This window comes from Lactuca virosa, chromosome 8 (genome assembly GCF_052849685.1).
Source record: "Lactuca virosa cultivar CGN04683 chromosome 8, Lactuca_virosa_CGN04683_v6, whole genome shotgun sequence".
Classification (NCBI taxonomy): Eukaryota; Viridiplantae; Streptophyta; class Magnoliopsida; order Asterales; family Asteraceae; genus Lactuca; species Lactuca virosa.
This window is the reverse complement of record NC_136433.1, coordinates 27,172,712-27,194,771: the sequence shown is the minus strand read 5'-3', so window position 1 is coordinate 27,194,771 and position 22,060 is coordinate 27,172,712.

Sequence of the window (22,060 nt, the reverse complement as noted above, 5' to 3'; positions counted from 1 at the left end):
TTTCTTCTAAATGAGTTTCAAAGGTTAACCTAGACCATTATGTCAATATTAATGCCTAGCCTAGAAACACGGGCGTTACACCGGGAGTCAGCGATCTCCTGGGGAGTTGCAGTGGTCTCATCAATCTCCTTAAGCTCCTTGTCAAGGACATATTCTTTGTCCTCGTAGCGGGTAATCATCCTGATGTTTTTGATCCATTCATTAAAGTTGGATCCATCAAAAGTGACTTTCCCACACAAGTTCATAAGGGTAAAGGAGCCATTAGGATTAGAGCCAGAAGCAGCATTGTTTGAAGACATCTGAAAGAAGAGAACAAGATTAGTTTAGATATTAAGAGAGTCCTTAATAAAACACCCAAATGTAATATTAAGGCTAGGATCCAATCACAATATATTATAAATTAGAAGAGGTATGTCGTAATCCAAGCTATAACATATTTGAAAGGTAGGTGAATGACGATTCACCAATTTCCACCATGAAAAACGAAATATAGATATTAGGTTTTTAATTGGTTCTTAGAAATTCCTAGATTCTTTTGAGATTCAATGAACTTTTCAAAGGCATGTTTCAATCTCGAGTGTGCCCTCCAAGTTTTGTGACTGGGATACCGAGGATCACAAAACGAGGTGTGAAGTAACCATGCAAATCACTTGGTACCCTCAAGGTTTATCACTCAATCGATGTGCCGGTAAACCACACACGCTCCACCGATGCTATGGTAAACCTTAAGTCACCCTTTACCTACCTTGTTAAGTCCAAGTTAGTGTGCCGGTTAACCACACACGCTCCACCAACGACTTAAACAAAGTGTAAAGTGTAATTTCATGGATTAGCACCTTATTCACATTTTCCTAAAGTAACTAAGATTGGGAATTTAACAAAAGCATTTAGTTACTTTATAATATTCATCATACTTTTAATGAGAATTTCTAAGTCCTTGTCTTACCCGTTCGGCTAACGACCCTCCACCGATCAAGGAAGTGGTGGGTGAGAGTGGACACCCATTAAGTTGCCATTTTATAGGCAACAACCTTATACCCCCCTTATAGACCGGCTTCGTGAATGAGGCGTACTAGCGGTAAGACGACTTGACGTTATACATATATATATTAGTAACTTATAATATTATAAAGTATAAGGGTTGAATTTTAACTTTTAAAATTCTAAGGGTTGGAACTAAAGTTTTAATCAAGACTTTACATGTTCCAAAACTTGAGGGCAAGTTTTGTAAACTTCCAAAACTTTTCATTTCTTATAACTTATGAATTAATTGAGTAATAAAAATGAAGACTCTTCATTTTTATAACTCTTGTGTTCTTTTAATGGCTTTAATAAAAGTGAGACTTTTGGTTTTCCATAACTTGAGGACAAGTTATGGACTTCATTAAAACACATTATGATCATGAATTAAACTACCATGAAGGTTACAAACAATTCCTATGATCATCTAATCTTCATAAGTTCAAGAACATGAATATGAACACTTTCAAGAATCAAAAATTACACTTAAAAAAAAACTTGTAATTTTAATAATTGCCATTGTAAATGGATTAGCATAAACATTACACCATCTAAAACAAGCTTTAAAACATCAAAACAGTTTAGGGTAATGTTTCTAGTCCATTTCCAGCAACAAATGTGCAAACTTTCATACGAGCAGAAAACAGAAAAACGATTTTTTTTTTCAAGCTGTTTGCACACAAAAAAAAACAACAAACGAACCTGGGCTCTGATACCACTGATGGGTTTTGAGCATTCTAACACTTCCTAAGTGTACATGCAACCCTAATAACCTTGGATCTATGTTTGTCTAATAATCATGCAAAGTTGAATTCCAAGGTTATATTCCTATCTAGCATACATGGGGAACATTTTTAACTTGAATGAAAGATAGAATAACTTACCTTGTTGTTGATTATGATCCTTGAAACCTTGTGAGCCTAGCACCCCAAGTGTGATGCCTCAAATGCTTCACACAACACCAAATGCAAAGGAGTAAACTTTGAGAGAATCTTACACTTGCAAAATCGGCTCTAGCCCTCTTGTTTCTTAGTGTCGCCGATTTTGGTGGAGAACATGTTGCTTATATAGTGTGTCACATCTAGGGTTACACCATGTAAACCCTAATGTGGCATGACTCTTCATTTCCATGACCCATGGGTTTGTAACTCCCATGGAGCCTCCATGGAGCATTCAATGGGTTTAACCCAACTTGATTATCCATGGAGCCTTTTAGCCCACTATACAAGATATGGAAGATTTACATAATCTACCCATATATTTAATTAGTTATCTTTTGATCACTTAATTAATTCTAAATTAATTATTGATCAAACTAATTAAATAATATTATTAATATATTAGAACTTATAATATATTACTAAACCATAAGTGTTATTTCTCTCATTTTAGTTTATCCAATTGCATGGTGCCATGCAACCCAAATGGACCATGCCGGGTCGGGTCAAGTACATACCAGAAATAGTTATGGACTTATACACCTTATCCAACATAAGCTTTGTTAAGTTTGCATGATTTATGGTTAATCATGCTTCGAAATTTATGAGAAATAAAGCTTCTATCGACACCAATATCAAATAATACGGAAGCATAAATATTGTTGACAGGAAACATACTAGTAACCACAGTTGGTTCCTGATGAGCATCTCTAGCACTTATCACAAATGTTCTTCCTTTGCCACCCTAGTTATTCAGTTTTGGGTAGTTCTTATTAAAAATCTCTAGTTGATTGCATTAAAAGCAACTTCGGCTTCCTCCTGCAACTGTGGTTGAGGTTTTGTCGTTCGGGGCCTTTCTGCAAAACTTAGAGGTGTGACCTCTTAAGTTACAGATGTTATAGACCATACAATTTCTGACATGGTGGAAATTGCACTTGATATAGTGGGTTAAAGTTCTAGAGTAGTACTTTGATGGGGGCAGGAGTGTTTGTGATTACGGTGTACATAGCCACATATTTTGGACTGGGTTTGTGATGCTTGAAGTTCCCGTTTAACTTGCCATGGAACTTCCTTTTTGTACTCCCATCCTGGTTATTTTCTGTTTGTGGGGTCATGGTACCCTGACGGATACATTGCTCAGTCAATTGATAGGCCAATTGCTTAGCACAATCAAAGGTAGTGGGTATGGATCCAGTAACCAAACCTTGAACTGGTGACCCCAGATGTACCTTTCGGTCTCTTGGTATTTTGGGTTCACCATTCCCGGACAAAGGTTTGCAAGGTCGTTAAATCGGGAGGTGTAAGCAGTCACTTCCGATCCTTTCATGGTAAGGTTCCAATTTATAAAGAGTGATCGATTCCAGAAATCCTACAAACTTTCAAATCATAGAGAGAGAATTGAAATCCTATCAATTTTAAATTATAAATAGAATTGAAATCCTACCGGTTTCATATGATAGAGAGAGAAGTTCGGAGACTACTAAATGATCGATTGGGAACTATGGGTTTCTCTGTTACGGCGGTAGCGGAGATATTGGTTCTTTGTTTATCTTCGGTTTTAGGAGAACTAGGAAGATCTGAACATCATCCCAAATTTTTAAGTACTTTGAAATGTATATGTTGTTTTGGGGTTGATATAACGTTTCTAAGGTACTAGGTTTCTGCAGCGAATCTTAATAACATCCTTCAATCTCTAAAACTTTCAACCATTGTTGTCTGTCAAACTCCTAGGTTGGTTGTGCATCAACCCGACCATAAATAACATAGGTGTACATTCCAGGTTTATTTATGGTATAGCTTATGTACGGTACTAACCTTAGTTGAGGCGTTTGACCTAAAGGGTTGAGTTGGTAGTTTTAATTGGACGTATGTTAGAATTTTATTAAGTGTTCTCATTGCTGTTCATAGTGTATATATATATATATATATATATATATATATATATATATATATATATATATATATATATATATATAAAGAGAGAGAGAGAGAGAGAGAGCTAGGTTCATTTGTTTAAACTAATTATTGTGTTATTGTATGCATAAATATGGGCCAATCAAAATTAAATAATTAAATAAATTAATAAGGGTAATTTAGTAATATGATTAATAACTTCCAAAAATAATCCCTATAATCATGGTATTGACTTTTAACCTAATTTCTGCAGGTTTATATTTAATTGACTTTTTCTAACCCTAAATTTATCCCCCTCATAAAACCCTCCGATCACTCGCTAGATTCGTGTATAATCAAATCGACAGACACGTGATCGAAGAAGATGGCCGGCAGGGCTCCTCCGTTACCTCTCCGGCCGACACGTAACGTCGGTGGTTTGTTGTTTATCACTCTCGTGCACTCCACTCTGTTTTTGTTCTGTAGCAGTTCTTCAATTCCAGACTGTCGTCTATCCTCAACTGGAGCCTCTGCGAATAGCCCGATATGGTACTCTTTCTCCCTATATTTCATATATCGTGGTTGTTTTTGCTATTGCCGTTGTAGATCGTAATTTATTATGGTGTTTATGTTCCTAGTTGATTTAGAATCAGCTTTGGCATGATTAGTCAACCAAACTGTTCTGGATTCACCACAATGTTCGTTGTTAGAGAGCTAGCAGCAATAGTTTCTGCATATCATGAACACCTGTACATCTGTTTAGCAATAGTTTAGCAGCAATAGTTTCTGTACTCCATGTCACTAAATTCCCTGCATCAGAATTGACCAGTTTTTGGTATACTACAAGTACAGGTGAGTAGCTATAATAAAATAGGAAAAATGTTGTTTCAAAAAGCTCCAAGTCTATCTAGAACCATTTTATCCAGGTAATAAATGCATCTGATAGGCTGCTGTCACATATTTCATACTTTTCCACTAAATTGGATTATCTTTCAATCAGGACAGTGCAAGTCCTGAGTTTTCTATCCATGACAAAAAATCTAAAAACGCAGATGATGCTTCCTGCCTTAAACGTGGTTTTAGTATGTTGGATGCAGAGTTCTTCAATGACAACAAGGTAATGATTACCTTTTTGTGTGTAATGTTGTTTCAAAAACGTGATTTTAGTATGCTTCCTGCCTTATATTACTGTGATTTAATTTTTGATGTGGCGTTCGCTCTTATTTCTTTTCAAATAGATTATGCTTTTGATTTCTATTCTGATTTCTGAAACAGAGTAGAAATGGTCATTGGATAGTTCTTGATGAACTTAATCTCGCCCCTTATGATGTTCTAGAACCATTAAATCGGTGTGTGTATTTTATACCATTCCAATTCTATCGGAATGGAGTCACGAATTCAAATTCTATCGAAATGGAAACACGAATTCTAATTCTGTTGGAATGGAATATGGATATTTTCTCATTGATTATACATGTTCTACAATTTTTGGTTATTGGTTTTGGTGCAGTTAACAAGTCCGCATATTTTTCCAAAGGAATATAGTTTTTTATTTATCATTTGCTAATGCGTTATTGGATTCTAGACTACAATTGAATTTGTTTTCACAGAAGTTGATGCTTGAAGAAGTTGATGTTTAAAGAACGGACAACAAAATTAAAAGTGTTTTTTAGCAACATTATTCTTTTAGAATGAATTAGAGTATTTGTTAGATTTTGATGTTTTTTTTTCCCGATTGGAAAGTTTTTTAGTTTTATTCTTTAACAATAAATGTAATTCTTTACAATTGTTACGTGTATTCTATAAGAATTAATGTAATTTTTGTTTTAATTCTTCAATTGTTGGTTCGAGAATTTGTTATTCTACAAGAAATTTTTAAAGTCATGATCAAGAAATATGTTCAAGAATACTTTTATTAATTTATTGTTCTAGAATATTTTTATTTTTGAATATAGTCAAACATATTCTGTCAGAATGTTCGAATTAAAAACCTTATAATTAGTAAAAATCGGACTTTTAAAATTAATAGAATCTATGATCCCTTAAAATATGAAAATTTCCTTTATTAAATCTGTATTAATTGACTAAAATACCCTTCTAGTTAAATTAGATGGTATTTTTCAATTATATTTAATTCAATAATATGTATTAATCACTTTTTTAAAATAAGTAAAATGATTGGCCCACATTTATGCATACAATAACATAATAATTACTTTGAATAGAATAACCTAGGCCTATATATATATATATATATATATATATATATATATATATATATATATATATATATATATATATATATATATATATATATATATATCTTATATATTATTGTTGGTGAGGTTTGTAGTATTATTAAATTTTGTTTTGTACTCTAATATTACCATGTACAGACGAGGGCAGGACCATTTTAGCAATTAAGCCGTTTTGAAATCCAATAACCCTATGCGGCCCTTCGAACCAGATTCCATGTACTGTAAGTAGCCAAGAAGTAGTGTAATCAATAATAATAATACTTTTATTAGAAGCTAGTTGCTATAGTTGTATTCCTGTTTCGAGGATACGAGTTCTCTATAGCCAATTTAACTTAGATATCAATCTGTCACACCCCCGACCGAGGCGGCGAAACATGTCGGGCTGTGCGACTAAGTTCATGGATCACAGGTAAACTGAATATATAGCACAAGTACAACAATAAACAAAATACCATTCGTGTTCCATATTGATATTTGAATACAAGGCTTTTACACATAATAATAGTACATGAATTTCCTTAACAGATAGGCATATAATACAATAGCAAGTAAACTAGGTCACCTGTAATCCGATCCGTCTTGAATGTTTGTTTAGTAATTTCCTGAGAATAAATGTAGTTTTGAAGGTCAACACAAGGTTGATGAGAATTACAGGTTTTCTGCTAACAACCGCAGGTGGGGATGTTAACCCCGTATAGATCTATACACATATATATCTCGCTTCGAAGATTAACGGTTATAGTAGTGTGAGTATGTTACGTGTTTAGACTCATCTAATGAATATAGTCTCACTAAAAATCCCTTAACCAAAGTATGTGAATAGCTCTCAGCCCTAACTTAATTGTGTAAGTCACTAGGCATAATGAATTTCATTGTATAAAGTTTATAAAAGTCGAGTATGCTTGGTATGTGTGTAAAACTATAATGTACTCGCTTTTATAAAGATGTATGTTTTAAAGTAATGAACATATGTACATATATAAACTTTATGTATTTAAACATATAAATATACATGAATAGTAATAGCTTGAATCCATAAAATACTACAAAGTTTATAACGTGCTTGTTATAATATACAATGTCACATAAAAATTATATATCTTTGTATCATGTAAGCACTCACCCTTGAAGCGTGAGTTCGAGTTGTTCGGAGTTCGTTTATTTTCGAGAAACTTGATGTGAGAAACTGTAAAGTCACGTTTCTTGAACTTTGAAATACTTCCGGGACCGTTTTGTAACGAATTTAAACGATTGGGGGCTGTTAGGTAATCTAATTAACCAAAATAGGATTGTTTTGGTTAAAATAAATAAAAGGAGGGATTGAAATGGTTTAGTTGGGATTAATGTTTGAGTCTTGGACTGATTTTGGTAAGAAATTTCCAATGAAGGGGCTGAAATGCTTACTTTTATTCAAAGTTTGAGGATTGGGATTTATTCTGTTAAAAATAACCAAAGGGATGGGCTATTTTGAATAAATGGAATCAAATAATTGGGGATTTGGGACAGATTTCGAATAAATGTCTCATTAAGAGGGTAGTTTGGATATTTCATCAAAGTTAAATGAAATTAGCCGTTTCCTTGTTTGATCGGGCAAAGGAAATGGAAAGATACGAATGAAAGCAGTCGAACACGGATGAAAGGCAGATGCAAAGGAACAATCGGCGGCCCAGAAGGGAGCTCGAACGAAGATGACGAGAGGGAAGCACGAAGGCTTTGCAGGCGGCACGAGGTTGAAGTGATCGATCGCGAGAAGGATCGCTGTCTCCAGGGTTCGACGAGGCCGAAGGGGAGAAGCAGCGAAGCTGCTGTGATCTCGGTGGGTGCAGCGAGGAGCGGCTCAAGCAGCTTCTCGGCTGCTTGCTTCAGTCCCGGTAGCGGGTTGCGAAGGAAATGCGAGGGAGAGGTACGAGGGGCGAGGCCAGAAGAGGAATCTGGGGATTCAGTGGCATTTTCTCGACAGAAGAAGAAGAGATGGGTGCGATGGGGAGAAGGAACAAGTAGTTTCAGCGGTCGTCAATCGTGGATCGATGGTGGCTAATAGGTTATCGAATGGGGGCTGCTCCGGCAGTCTCCCTGTTGGTTCCGATTTTCTTTTTCTCCTTTTGTTTTGACTGAAATCAATGGGGTTTTGGTGTGTGTTTGGGTTTGATGTTTTACAAGGAATGAAGAAAGAAGAACGAAATGTGATGAGGCTGCTTCTTCTTGATAGGAAAAGAAAAGAATGAGAGGCTGAAATCTCTTGTTATTCACCGGAAAACAGAACCACCTCTGGTGGTTCTTGACAGCTCATGAAGAAGAAGAAGAAGAAGGGAACGGAAACAAGAAATGGTTGCTGTAAAACTAAAGCTAAATTTTTCTGCGATTTCTTTGTACAATTTGAGATTGGATGGAAGATTATGAGAATAGAATACAATACTTGTATAGGTAATCTTGTTCATGTATTATTTATGGGTGTGTTGAGTGTATGGTTGAAGGTTTCATTGACAGGAAACAAGGAATAGGAGGGATGGGAGGGGGTTGTTCCTAACAACTTCAATTGAAAAGAAAAAGAACACGTTATGTATAAAATTTTCTTTGTGTATGGTACTATGGTTGTCTTTGTATATGGTTTTGTATAAAAAGATGTTTACTTTGTGTGCAAACTTAAGCAAGCTAAAAGGTGGAAGTAATATTTCCATTTGGTTGTCAATTTATTTAAGAAGTGTATTTGTTTTTAAATTGTCAAGCAATGAATTGATTTATTGGTTTAATTATCTATGTATTTTGTTTGGATTTAGAAACAATGTAAAACCCCAATTATTTGTGTATTTGGGGTGTGTATTAAAGTATTGTACTAGTTTGTCATGTTAAAAGTGTTAAAAATACAAATTTATTATGTCTTGATTGATCTTTTACAAAGCACGTATATATTAGTGTTGTTGAAGTGCTATAATTTTCTAACATATATACACTATGATTAAAATTTGTTACTTATTAGACACATGTATATAGTATATTATATGAAAACTATAGCAAATTCTTATAATTGTTCATAACTCATGTTCCATGCACAAGTGTATATAGTTGAACACGAATTTAGAAATATAGGGTTATTTCCATCGTTAAAATCCATATCAACCGGATTTGGATTTATATATTATTCCGAAATATATTACCAAAAATATAAATCATGTCGAAATAAATAGTTTAAGATTTTGCGATTAATAAATATGAAAACGTCTGATTTTTTTAACTTTTATAAATATTTTTACTATAAATATTCCAAGTATGAAATTAAATATTAGACTATGACCTGAGTCCAAAAACTTTCTCGTAAAATACATATGTGGTGTGCAGGTCTCTCAACAGATAGAAACAGTTTTGACAATTTTAAGAAAATCAGTATTACACTGGTTTTTGATTCTTAAAACGGTCGTATCTTTTGCATACGAACTCCATTTTGGTTGTTCGGAAATCGGGAAACATGTACTACGAGACTAGAATGTTTTCTTTTCTCACAACTGCTTAATATGAAATTTCAATTTTTTTAGATGCATTCGTAGGGTTGCAGTTTGAGGTATTTGATTTGTTTGTCAGATTACATATGTGGAAGTACGATATCATATGGTATCTTATATTAGTTGAAATGAACTCATTTATTTTACAAAAGATGCAGTAAAATTCAATGAGTCAAATTACAAAGAGATTTACTGTGAACTTGACTATTCACAGTCTTTGACCTAAATTCTGGGATGTCACATTAGACACCTTAATCCAACAGTCTCCCACTTGGATAAGTCTGTAACTACAGTTGCAAGTATAGACCTTGAACTAAACAACAAATAGTGTTTTCCAAATCCACTGTTGAACTCTGATTCAAATCAAACGTTGTCCCTAAGATAAATGATCAACTAATCATTCATTCTACAAGATATCGTATGGACATTAGACATGGATTAGAATCAATCTTATAGTCCAAGATTTTGTTTCTCGATTTCCTGATTTATGACAACTGAATTCAGAATACTAATTGAAAACATCAATTTAGTCCGGGCTTAGCCAAGCACTTCAAATGTCGGCAACAAATCATTGAGAGGCCCAAATATATCTTTTTTCCTATTAAGGAAAAAGGAACGAATTACTTTGACTATATAGTCATACAATTTACTAACCAAATCATGCATGGAATTACTCTTTATAACACCTAGTTACGATATGCGTTTGGGTAAACCAATGCATAATTGATTCGTAAACTACGAACTATATATCTCCACTTAAAGAGTCAGTCTTACCGTTAGTAGGCCTCATTCACGAAACTGGTCTATAAAATGGCGATTGAATGGGTATCCACTCTTACCCACCTCACTCTTGACTAGTAGAGGGTCGTTAGCCGAACGGGTAGGATAGGACGAAACCTTCCATTATAAGTATATGAAGTACAAAGTAACTACATGCTTTACAAATTCCCAAATTCTAGTTACTTTAGGCAAAAATGTGGAATTGTATGCTAATCCATGGAATTACACTTTGTACCCTTGTCGAAACGTTAGTGGAGCGTGTGTGGTTAACCGGCACACTAATTTGGGTTTGGCATTGGTGGCGAAGGGTGGCTCGATGTTTATCATAGATCAATGAAGCGTGTGTGGCTAACCGGCACATTGATTAGGTGGTAGTAGCATTGGGTGCACCATGTGATTCGCATGGTTATTCACACCTTGTTTGTGATCCTCGGCATCCCAGTCACAAACTTGAAGGGCATAATCGAGATTTAAACATGCCATTAAAAAGTTCAATGAATCTCAAAAGATCTAGGAGTTTCAATTCATTTAAAACTTAAATTTCTTTTTCGTTTTTCATGGTGGAAATTGGTAAATCGTCATTTACCTACCTTCAAATATTCTGCAACTAGATTATGGCATCCCTCTTCTAGGTTGTAGAGTATTGTGTTGGATCCTAGCCTTGATGTTTCGTTTGGGTGTTACATCAAGGATTCTAATCAACTTGACTTAAATTTCTCCCGTTTTGTAGATGTCTAAATCTTACAATGGTCTTCCCAAGTCCCTTGGGACAAGCTTTCCAAATGAAGATGACGTTCCACGATACGATCAAGGAAATGAGAGTCATGCTTCACTTCCTCCACCTCCTCCAATTATTCTCCCTAACCCACAAGTTCAAAGGCTTGAAAAGTTCAAGCTCACTCAAGCCCTATTGGCAAGTAAACACGAAAATAGGAAACCTGTGTGTACACACGTTTTGGAGATAAAGTCACACATTGACAGGTTAAGGATGTTGGGTGTCGGGATTTCAGGTGAGTTGGCTGTTGACTGGGTTCTTCAGTCGCTTCCGGAATCATATAGTGAGTTCGTTAGAGAGTACTATATGATGATCCATGACGTGACCCTCAATGATTTGACCTATTTGCTTATTGCTGCTGAATCAGCGATGATTTGGCGCACTGGTCAAGCAAACTTGATTGGTCGATCAAACTCCCATACTTCATTGGACACTGGCTACATTGGAAAAGACTGAGATTGTCCCTTGCTATGTACCAAAGGAGTCCATTTGCTTTTATTGCCAAGAGAAGGGGCATTGGAGACGAAGCTGCCCAAACTACCTGAGAGATCTAAGAGATGGGAGAGTCAAGACGTATGGCTCTACTTCAGGTAAAATCCAATAACTAACTCTATAAGTTCCTATTCTTTGATTTTCAATACATGATGTGATAAGATTACATTTTGATGTTTTGTAGGATCGAAGAAAATAGAGGAAAATTAAGGGAAGAAGTAAGCTGAATCTGATCGTGAAGAAATGGATTTCGATCGCATTGCTTGAAGATCGGATTTTTGAGCTACTACTTTAGAGTTAGAATAGATTGCTTAGAAATTGAAATAGCATAGTTTTTCATTTGAATTGCATTGTAAGGACAAGTTTTTCCACAATAAAATGAATTTTGATTTCGTCCTATTTATTTATCCTTGCAATGGCATATGTGAAAATGGATGTTTATGTATTTCTAATTTTAGCAATGTTGAATTGGATGTGATTCTTGATTATGTTATTTGTGAAATGTCGAGAATTTACCAAATAGGGAGAGTTTCTCATCGCCCAAGTTTCAATTGGACATAAACTTGGAATCATGCAACATGCATTGCGTGATGAATGAGAAACTTCATATTTTGGAAATTAGACTAATTCCTTGACAAAGAGTCAAGTGCAGGGCTAGGGATCAGGTACACTTGGTTGTGCCCTGATCAAGTCCACCACAAGAGTGATAAAGATATTCGTCATGATTTACTAAAGTTTAGTAAATATGATTATACTTATAAGACTAAGTGTAATTCTGAGTTGATTGAAAAGGTTTCAATAAATGGCAGAACGAATAAGAAGAATCAAGAAGGCAGAAAGATAAAAGTTTCTATGTTCTAAGAAGAAGGGAGATTACCTTTTATTGTGTTTTAAGAACCATGTCTCAATTGATCCTCTAAGTGAGTCTTAGTACATTTGTATGTCTAAGAAGAGGAATCGGGAATTATGGAAATGGTTAAATCAAGAAGTCAATCATACTTCGTTCCAATCTTAGAGTCATACTCCAAGATTGTGAATTGAGTGACACGTCATTAGTAGGTTTATAACACTCAACAAATGTGGAATTGGAAAAAGTCTTCTTATTCCTGCACATTTGAGATTGGTAAGTTGTGATGTTTTGGATAAGACAAAGACCAACTAAGACCAATTGTGTGAAGTGTTAAGCTTGATAAGAAGCTACACTAACTCTTGAATATTTGTTTGTCAAGAAATGTTTCTTGACAAGAGAACCTTATATGTCAAGGAGTCAGTGGGAGTCTTAATGGTCTTGAAAAGTTTCAAGAATAAACCTAATTGATCATCACTAGCGCACGACTTGAGGTTTGTAACCTATCGTGGATGACATACTCTTTTTCTGTGTCATTCCAATTGAGTTAATTATGCATGTGAGTTCTATGAGTTCTCATTTGAATGCATAAAGACAAAGCACCTTGATCAATGGAAAGTACATTGATATGAAAGGGTGAGTTTCTTGGAAGACAAGGTGGGCATTCATGTTACAATGAGGCAAGAAATCGAGATTGAGCACGTTCGGTCCATATGAGTTTGGATTTGTCGCAAACTTTGGTTTTGACAAATTCACATGGATAGGAACACATACACTTTAAAATCTAAGTGTCATGAGGTTTCCCTCCTTCATGAAAATGATTGTAAGGAAATGCTTTCACTAAGAGAGATTTTAAGAAGATTACAATTGTGAAAATTGTATTCTCAAATTCGATTATGATTACGGCATCCCTCTTCATAATTCGAATTGTGAGATTTGGCGATTAGTCTGAACATTTGGGACTTAGTAACATAAGTTCTGAATTTCTTTAGACACACATGTGAGCTATCTAAGGCAAAGGTGTATGAGCTTAAAAAGCTTAGATAAAGGCTTATCAAAGCATTAGGTATTAGAAATATGAACTTAAGGAATTCAATAAGCATTGTTTTCTAGAAGTTCAATTGTTTTCTGAATACATGTCAAAGCTAGTGGGAGCATAAGTGTTATGCTGGTAAGAAAATAATCATCATGTTAGTGGGAGCATGATTATTATGGTAAGTATTGCAAGTTAGCAATATTAATTATAGAAAACAAAGATTCACTTTGCAAAGTTGCAAGGGTTGAAAAGTTGTTTTGCTATAATTAAGGGAGAGAATATTATACTTCGTTTCAAAATTCTAAAGCTTAGATCGAGAAATGTTAATAAATTTAGTCAAGGATACATAGTGCATTCTCAAATTTTGATTATGATTACGGCATCCCTATTCATAGTTCGAATTGTGGAAACATGGCACATAAAATATTATGACAGAAGGATGATAAAGTATCACGTCTTTATGTGAGACATTATGTACCGTGTCCATACGCTTCAGGTATAGGATCGATTGCATATGCTATAATATTTGACCGTTCTAAAATTTTCCAAATGCCTAGGGCATTAAGAGGGAAAAAGGGACTAGAATCGGTTTTGACTAAAATAATTAAACAACTATCAAAGGACGATCTGAGGTTCACTGAGGATTTGTCGCGTGTGAGTAGTTGGAAGTATAGTACTGAATGGACTATATTGACATTATTATAAATAGATAAGATTCTATTAAGAATAAGTTGTCATATGGCAAATATGGAAATGTTTCCATTAATGGGAGTTGGATATTAAGAAATATGTCTAGATTAGAAACTTTTATGCGAGAAGGATGTTCAAAGGAATGTACTTTGAATGTGAGACTTCACGTCTATGGAATTGTCTTGTAACAATTTCCGATAGAATACCTTGTAATTTCATTAGCCGGGTCTTGGTGACTTTTGTGCTATGACTTTACGAAAGGATCGTTGCATAAAGTGTTAGAATCTGACATATTCTAATAGTGGTAAGAATTTGGTATTCTTATACTAATAATAAGGATTGGGGATTGTGAAATGAGTTTCATTGGAAAAGTTTTTCAATTGATCTATTTCACAAAGTATGGACCATAGGAAACCAAAGTGTGCATGCTTGGAGCATGAGACAATTGTGGTTATAATTCGAGTAATAAGTTGATTTTTTGAAATAGTAAGCAATGAATAATGAGTAATCAATATGGTGTTTAAATAAAAGTGTTTTATTTACGCTCAAAAGTTTTGGGGCCATATAGGATTAAGTATTATCGTTGTTTTTCATTTTGCATGTTTTGACTTCCAGAATAACTGGGTTATTCGAACCTCCACAGTCGGTCATACGTTGGAAGTAGGTATGAAGGAAGACTGTCATGAATCTGTCTGTAGATTGTCTAAGTGTTTAGACATAGCACAAGTTTGCTGCAGAGTTCATGAGTGCTTTGATAAGATTAGAGTATTGGATCAAACCCACGCTCACTTGAATCACTTCATGGTTTTTATCATGAGTAATTGTGAGACGATAACATTGTATATTCTTGAAACCGAGACATGTAAGTTGTTATTTGTTGGTCGGTTGCGCATTGATAATAAGAAAACGCACCAGTAACTTGGTGTTATAAAACTTATTGTTGTGTGTGATTCGATCAGTAAATGCAAGTGAGCATTTGAGTCGAAGTTTATCCATTCCTTTTACCCAAAGTGGGATAAAAGCGATATCTGTGGGCCCCTCGATGATTTAGTGATGACACCCTAAGCGCTTGGCCAAGCCGGGACTAAGTTGATGTGTTCAATTGTAGTCTGTTGTCAGTCGTCATAAATTGGAAGTCGGGAAACAGTATAGAGAGAATGATCGAAATTCATGTCTTGTGTCTATACGATATCTTGAGAATGGAGGAATATATAATCCCTTATCTAAAGGACACGCGTATCTGATACGATCAGAGTTGATAGCGGCTTTTGAAAGCTACGATTGCTGATCAGGTTCTGAAGTTATACAAAATAGTTATTAGACTTATCCAAGTGGGAGACTGTTGGATTAGTGTCTAAGTCCATAACTATTTTGGTATGTACTTGACCCGATTATGAGCATGATTCTTTTGGGTTGCCTTCACCATAGCAATATGTAGGATGAATTAAGGAGAGAAAGGTTTAATTATGATTTATTAATATATTATGAGAATAATATATTAAAGGAGAAATCATATTGGTTAATTAATATTAGTCAAGAATTAATAAAGAATTAATTATGTGGCTAAAAGAGATTAATTAAACTTGGGGGACTGGAATTGTAATTATAGGATAATTGCAGTTGGGCTATGGATCACCTTGGAATAATAGGTTGGACGAATTCTATGGGGAAGCCCATTAGAAATCGTCCAAGGCATGTTCCAGAAGGGGTCCATAGGCTGCTTAGGGCTTAAGCAGTCAAATTAGGGTTTCCTTGTTAGATAACCCTAATTGCCTACCTTTTTAAAGAACCCTTGAGACCCAAAAACGTGGCTAAGTCTTCCTTTAGGGTTTCCAGCCGTTTTTGGTGTCTCCTCTCTCCTCCCTCTTCATCCAAGTTGCTTAGTGGTGTTTATGACTCTATTAGAGGTGCAACACTTGAGGCACTAAGCTTTCTGAAGCCAAGGGATTGATTATTATTGCTACATAACAATCAAGTTAAGATCTGAACCCTAGTTTATATGTTAATTTGATTAATTGTGTGCTAGATCTAGGGTTTATAAGTCTTGGAAGTTTATTGCATGTTCAAAGTAGAAAAACTAGATCCAAGCAATTAGGGTTGCATGAACACCATAGGATTGTTGTTATGCTCAAAACCCATCAAATAATTCCTATTATTTAATCATCATAATAATTACAGATTTATTCATTGTATAATGTTTCGAGTAATCAACTAACCACTTGAATTAGATAACATTAGTCATGCCTATGTTATGAACATGCATATTATGCCTCTCTATGGTGAATAGATCCACTGGACACTATTCTAGTGATGCACATTTCACAATTCCAAATCCTTATCATTCTCTAAAATGTAGTGGGATTCCAACTTTACATGCATTGACATCCTGTGATGTCGAGGCTCTAAAGTCACAGAGATTGAGCCTTTGATATAATAGAATGTTCCACTGTAACTTGTTACTTGAAACAATTTCATGGTTATGAAGTCTATGTTCAAAGGTACATTTCTTGAACATTGTTCTTGCATTAAAGTTTCCAACTCACATGTAGATTTTACAAACATCTCCCATTATGGAAACGTTTCCATATTCACCACCAATTCTGACCAAGAATCATCTCAATCCAAAGCGTGTCGTTGTGGTCCGTCCTAACAATAGTATACTCCCACTGTCCACAAGCAACCAATTATTCGGTAAAACCTTATAACGTTCTTGACAGTTGTTTGACAACTTCAGTCACATGCAATTCTAATCCCTTTCACACAATGCCAAAAGCATTTGAAAAATATAATAATCGAATAATATATAATATATATAATCGATCCTATATCCGAAGCATATGAGACTTGACTTATTATTACAAGGGTCCAATATTTGTTCAATTTGTTGTTATAATATTTTCATATATAGAATCTCCAATGTTAAAACATTTCAATATGCTACTCATATATGCCTTTGACTAAGTTAAACTTTACAATCTAAACCTTTAGATTCGTAACGAAGTATGGGTTCCCTCTCATTTAAGTCAACTTATAGCGAAACAATTCCCAACGTTTTGCAACTTGCAAATTAGAGACATTGTTCCCTACAAACAGTATTGTCAACATGCAATACCAGCATAACATTTATGCTCCCACTAGCTTTGACATATACCCAGAAATCAACTGGACTTCTAGAAATCAATACCCTTTGAATTTCTTAAAGAAGTGCAGATTTCTGTTACACGATGCTTTGATAAGTCTCCATCTAGACTTCTTAAGAATATATACATCTTAGTTGGATAATGTATGTGTATGTCAGTATGTGTTTAAAACCTTTCAAGATAGATAGATATATCGGTCAAAAGTTCAAACAATTCATTATCATTCCTCATAATTTGAAATATGATGAGGGATGTCGTAATCATATTGTGAATTTGAGAATGCAATTAATACAACCAATATCCATATTGATCTTTATCAGATCTTAAAATCTACTAGCAAAATGTTTCCTCATAACCATTTCCATGAATTAGAGTGAAACCTTTGCCACTTAGATTTATGGTCCATACGTTCCCATCCATATAAATCTATTATTTCCAACCTTTGCTCATAAGAGAAGGTTTAGGATAAACCAAAATCAAAATCAGTTTTCCTTCATGGACTAAACGTCCCTATTTTTTATAATTTCTTGTCTTCTGGAGACTCAAGGGCCTACCGGTGCTTCCATGTCGTTAGCAGCTCACCCATATTGATCAATGTACTTTCACTGACCAATGTGCTTTTGCTTTTGCAGTTAAATGAAAAACATAGAACTCATGAGCCTTGCCAACTAAACTAGAAGTGCATAGAAAAAAGAATGTGTCAATCAAACACGACAAGTTATCAACCTCAAGCCGCGTGCTAGTGATAACTAAAAGGTTTATTGTCGATTGAATCTTGAAACTCTCAAGACAAATATGACTACCACTGAATTCGTGACATATGAGTTTTCTGTCAAGGAAAATTATTTGACGAGCTAAAACAAATATTCAAAAGTTTGTGTGGATTCCCAACAAGAAAAACACTTCATAGAATTGGTCTCAGATTATCTTTTGTTTCTCGACTAACGAAAATATCACAACTCCAATTCTAAATGTGTTAGAGTAAGAAAACATTACAACTCCACATATTACGAGGTGTTATTGTAACGCCCGTAGATCCGAGCTAGTCAAATTAGAGATAACAGGGGTCGAAAACGAATTTTCAACAAAAGATTATTTAGAATAAATAATCTTAACCAAGTTTTATAATATGTCTCAAGGTTTCCGTACATATAAAGAACGCCGAAATCCGAGTTATAACGAAGAAGTTATGGCCCGTCGAAGTTTTTCGGCAAAACCGGCACGGCACCGGGAGACGTAAATAGTGAATTTACGATAGAGGACTTTTTAGCCTTAGTGATCTAAAAAAAAGTTGTAGTATATGTTAAACCGAGAACATACAAAAAAAGAACGCCCAAATCTGACTTCGTATGAGGAAGTTATGATTTTTCTAAGATTTGGCATAGCAGTGCACGGCCCGAAACTCGAATTTTAGTTCGAGCGGTTTTTGGCTTACGCAACCTTAATGAGAGTTGAATATCTCATTAATAGGAACTCAACGGTAAAAAGACAAACGAAAACGGAGTCCGTATGAAGGAGTTACGAATTCTTCGTGGTCATTTAACAGTCTAATTTCCTCCTACTGTTAAATTTAAGATCGGTCAAGAATTAGCCGATGGAGTCTAAATGAAAGTTGTAGATCTTATTTTTACCTACACGTGGAAAAAAAGAACGTCGAAAACGGAGCTCGTATGCGAAGGTTACGGGGTTTAGAAGTCGGCAGGGTGCTGCTGCAAAAGGGGTGACGTGGCTGATTATGGGCCAAGGCTTTCTCCCCAAGGCAAGCCACCAGAAGGTGACATGTGGCATGGACTCGATGAGTAGGAGGACCTACTCGACGAGTAGAGCTGTTTTCCAGCCTATAAATAGAGGTGTCGGGTTCCCTCATTCTTCACACCTTTCCAAACCATTCTTTCTCTCTCTAGACTCTCTCTCTAGCCCCCAAACCCCCCCTAAAGTCTAGGTAAACCCCCTAGCACCCGAAGGAAGCCCCGAGGCTCCCGAAGTCCCGCGAAAAGAGCCTTTCGGCTCCGGAACGCTGCTCCGGCGAAGCCCGGTTTTTAGAAAAACCCGCTGTAAGTGCGCTACGCCTAACCTATCTTTAGTATAACTTATGTTTTAATATAGTAATGTTATTAGGACCTTATAATAATTATTTGGGCTATTATTATGAGTTATATAGTGTTGTTTAATGCTTATATAATAATAATAATAGCTAGACTATTAATTAGTCTCGTTGAATATTGAGCTAAACCCTAGTGGTAATGATACTAGGTTTTGTCGAGGGAAATTGTTTTAAGAAGTAACGAAGCGCTGTCCGAATTCAGAATCACCACATTTTCAAGTGAGTGCATAGTTACTTTCATCTTACACATAGATATGAAGTATTTTAATATAAATTACGTGTTATGTGTGCATATTGTCTGAATACTTGTTGTCTATGCTGAGTGAAAGATTTCTATACATGTTTTAAATTATTTAAACTGTATATGTATTTTATATCTACAAAATGTGTTGGGTAAAACATGGGTAGATGAAATAGTTGCTGTTTGATAACACGATGAAAGACATCAATGTTGGCAGTGATCCAGTCATCTAGTGGAGTATAGATGACGATCACGGACTATACTAGACAGTCCAGTGAAACGCTAGCAGGCTCGTAACCTGTAGGTGTTTTTGAACTAGATGCTCACTAGATATTTTTGAACTAAGTGTGTTCACTAGGTATTTTTGAACTAAGTGTGTTCACTAGGTATTTTGAACTGAGTGTGTTCACTATGTATTTTTGAACTAAGTGTGTTCACTAGTTACTTTTGAACTAAGTGTTTACCAGATGTTTTGGACTACGTGTTCACCAGTTGTAATCTATAAACCTTGGTAACGATGGACTTCGTGCCAATTCCTTAGGATGATCCTTAGGAATAAATGAACGAGGAATAGCTAATTCTTAGGGTAGATCCTTAAGAGTAAAGAAGATAATGGGGATGGGTAATTGGGTTGATTGTTTGATGATTAAACATAATAATTATATTATTGTGGGTTGAAAACCCTATGTACTCACCAGGTTTCCCAACCTGACCCACTCAGTTTATTTGTATCACAGGTGTCGATATGAAGTTACATTACACTGAGAGATTAAAGAGGTGTAGATCACTAGTGATAATGAATGTAAGTTCTGTTTATGCTTATGTTTCTGTATTGACGATGACATCTCAAATGTTTTAAAATGAATAAAAATACATTTCTTCGGAAATGCTTTGATAACGCATTTATCATGTTTTACTGGGAACAAATTCCGCAACATTTTTATCAAAATAAGTACTCTGATTTTTATAAAGCATAAACAAAATCGGTCTTTTCTGGCCATGAAAATGGGGATGTCACAGTTATCATCCTTCTTAGTTTGAATTTATTTTCAAGATACGATTCATAGTTACTAGAGCAAGGCTCTAAAACCAGATTTAGAATGAAGCATGACTCGTCTATGATCGAACCATTTTCAACAATGTTCAATTCTTCTTCTTAGTCATACAATTGCACTAAGATGTTCTTGGAGGGTTAATTATGATACAATTCCATAATTACTAAGATGATCATAAACATGATACTAAAGTATTCTCCTTTCTTTCCAGGTTAGAGAATCTTTTATCTTTCTGCCTAATAGATTCTTCTATTTGTTCGGTTACTCTTTGAATCTTTTCAAAAGTATCAGAATTTTGTTTAACCTTATAAACACAATCATATTTACCGAAACATCAATAAATCCTGATGAATAGAGTTATCTTCGCTTGTGGTGGATCTGAAGAGTCCATATCAATATGTACTAGATCCATTAGTCATTCACTTGTCTTCACATAAGCATGTGAACAATGAATTAAGACATAATTTTCCAATGAACAAGATTATAATATTTATACAATTTGACTTGTACAACACCAAGTATTTGTCCAGTTGGTGATGAAATTTCTTTTCACTTGGTCAATTATGATATTACCACAAATGATATCATAAGAATACAATCTACAATTAATATTGATATTATTTGAAACATAACTAACACTTTCATTAAATGTCATTGCAAGGAAATAATATAAGGCAACTAAGTAAACCAAAACTTCACTTTTATTGAAATAAAATGAAAATTGGAACGTGTCCTTACAATGCATGAAATGAAAAACTTTGTTTATATACATCTCCGAAGAGTAATAGTAATCTATTAAGTTATCCTAACTCCCTAGTAGTAGCTCCAAATTCTGACCATCAAACCATGCGACCAAAGTCCATCATCCACGATCAAATTTAGCTCACTTGTTTAAGCTTCCTTCTTTATTTTAGATCATGTAATACCAACAAAATGTGATCATCACATCATGTATTAAGAGTCCACAGAATAGGAACTTATGGAATTAGATAATGGATGTACCTGAAGTAGAGTCATAATAATTGACTTTACCATATCTAAGATCTTTAAGGTAATGTGGGAAGCTTCGCTTCCAATGTCCCTTCAATTGGCAGTAGAAACAGATGGACTCATTGGGGTCAACATTGGGCACGATCTCATTACGAGTCTTTATCTTTATCATATGATCAAACGATATGGTATTGGCCGATACCTTTCGATTGCAAAGAGAAATCTTTTCTTGATCACCAATGTCACGATTGTTGATGTCCATGCAAACCTTGGAATTAGACCCTTTAATCAACTTTGCTTCAAA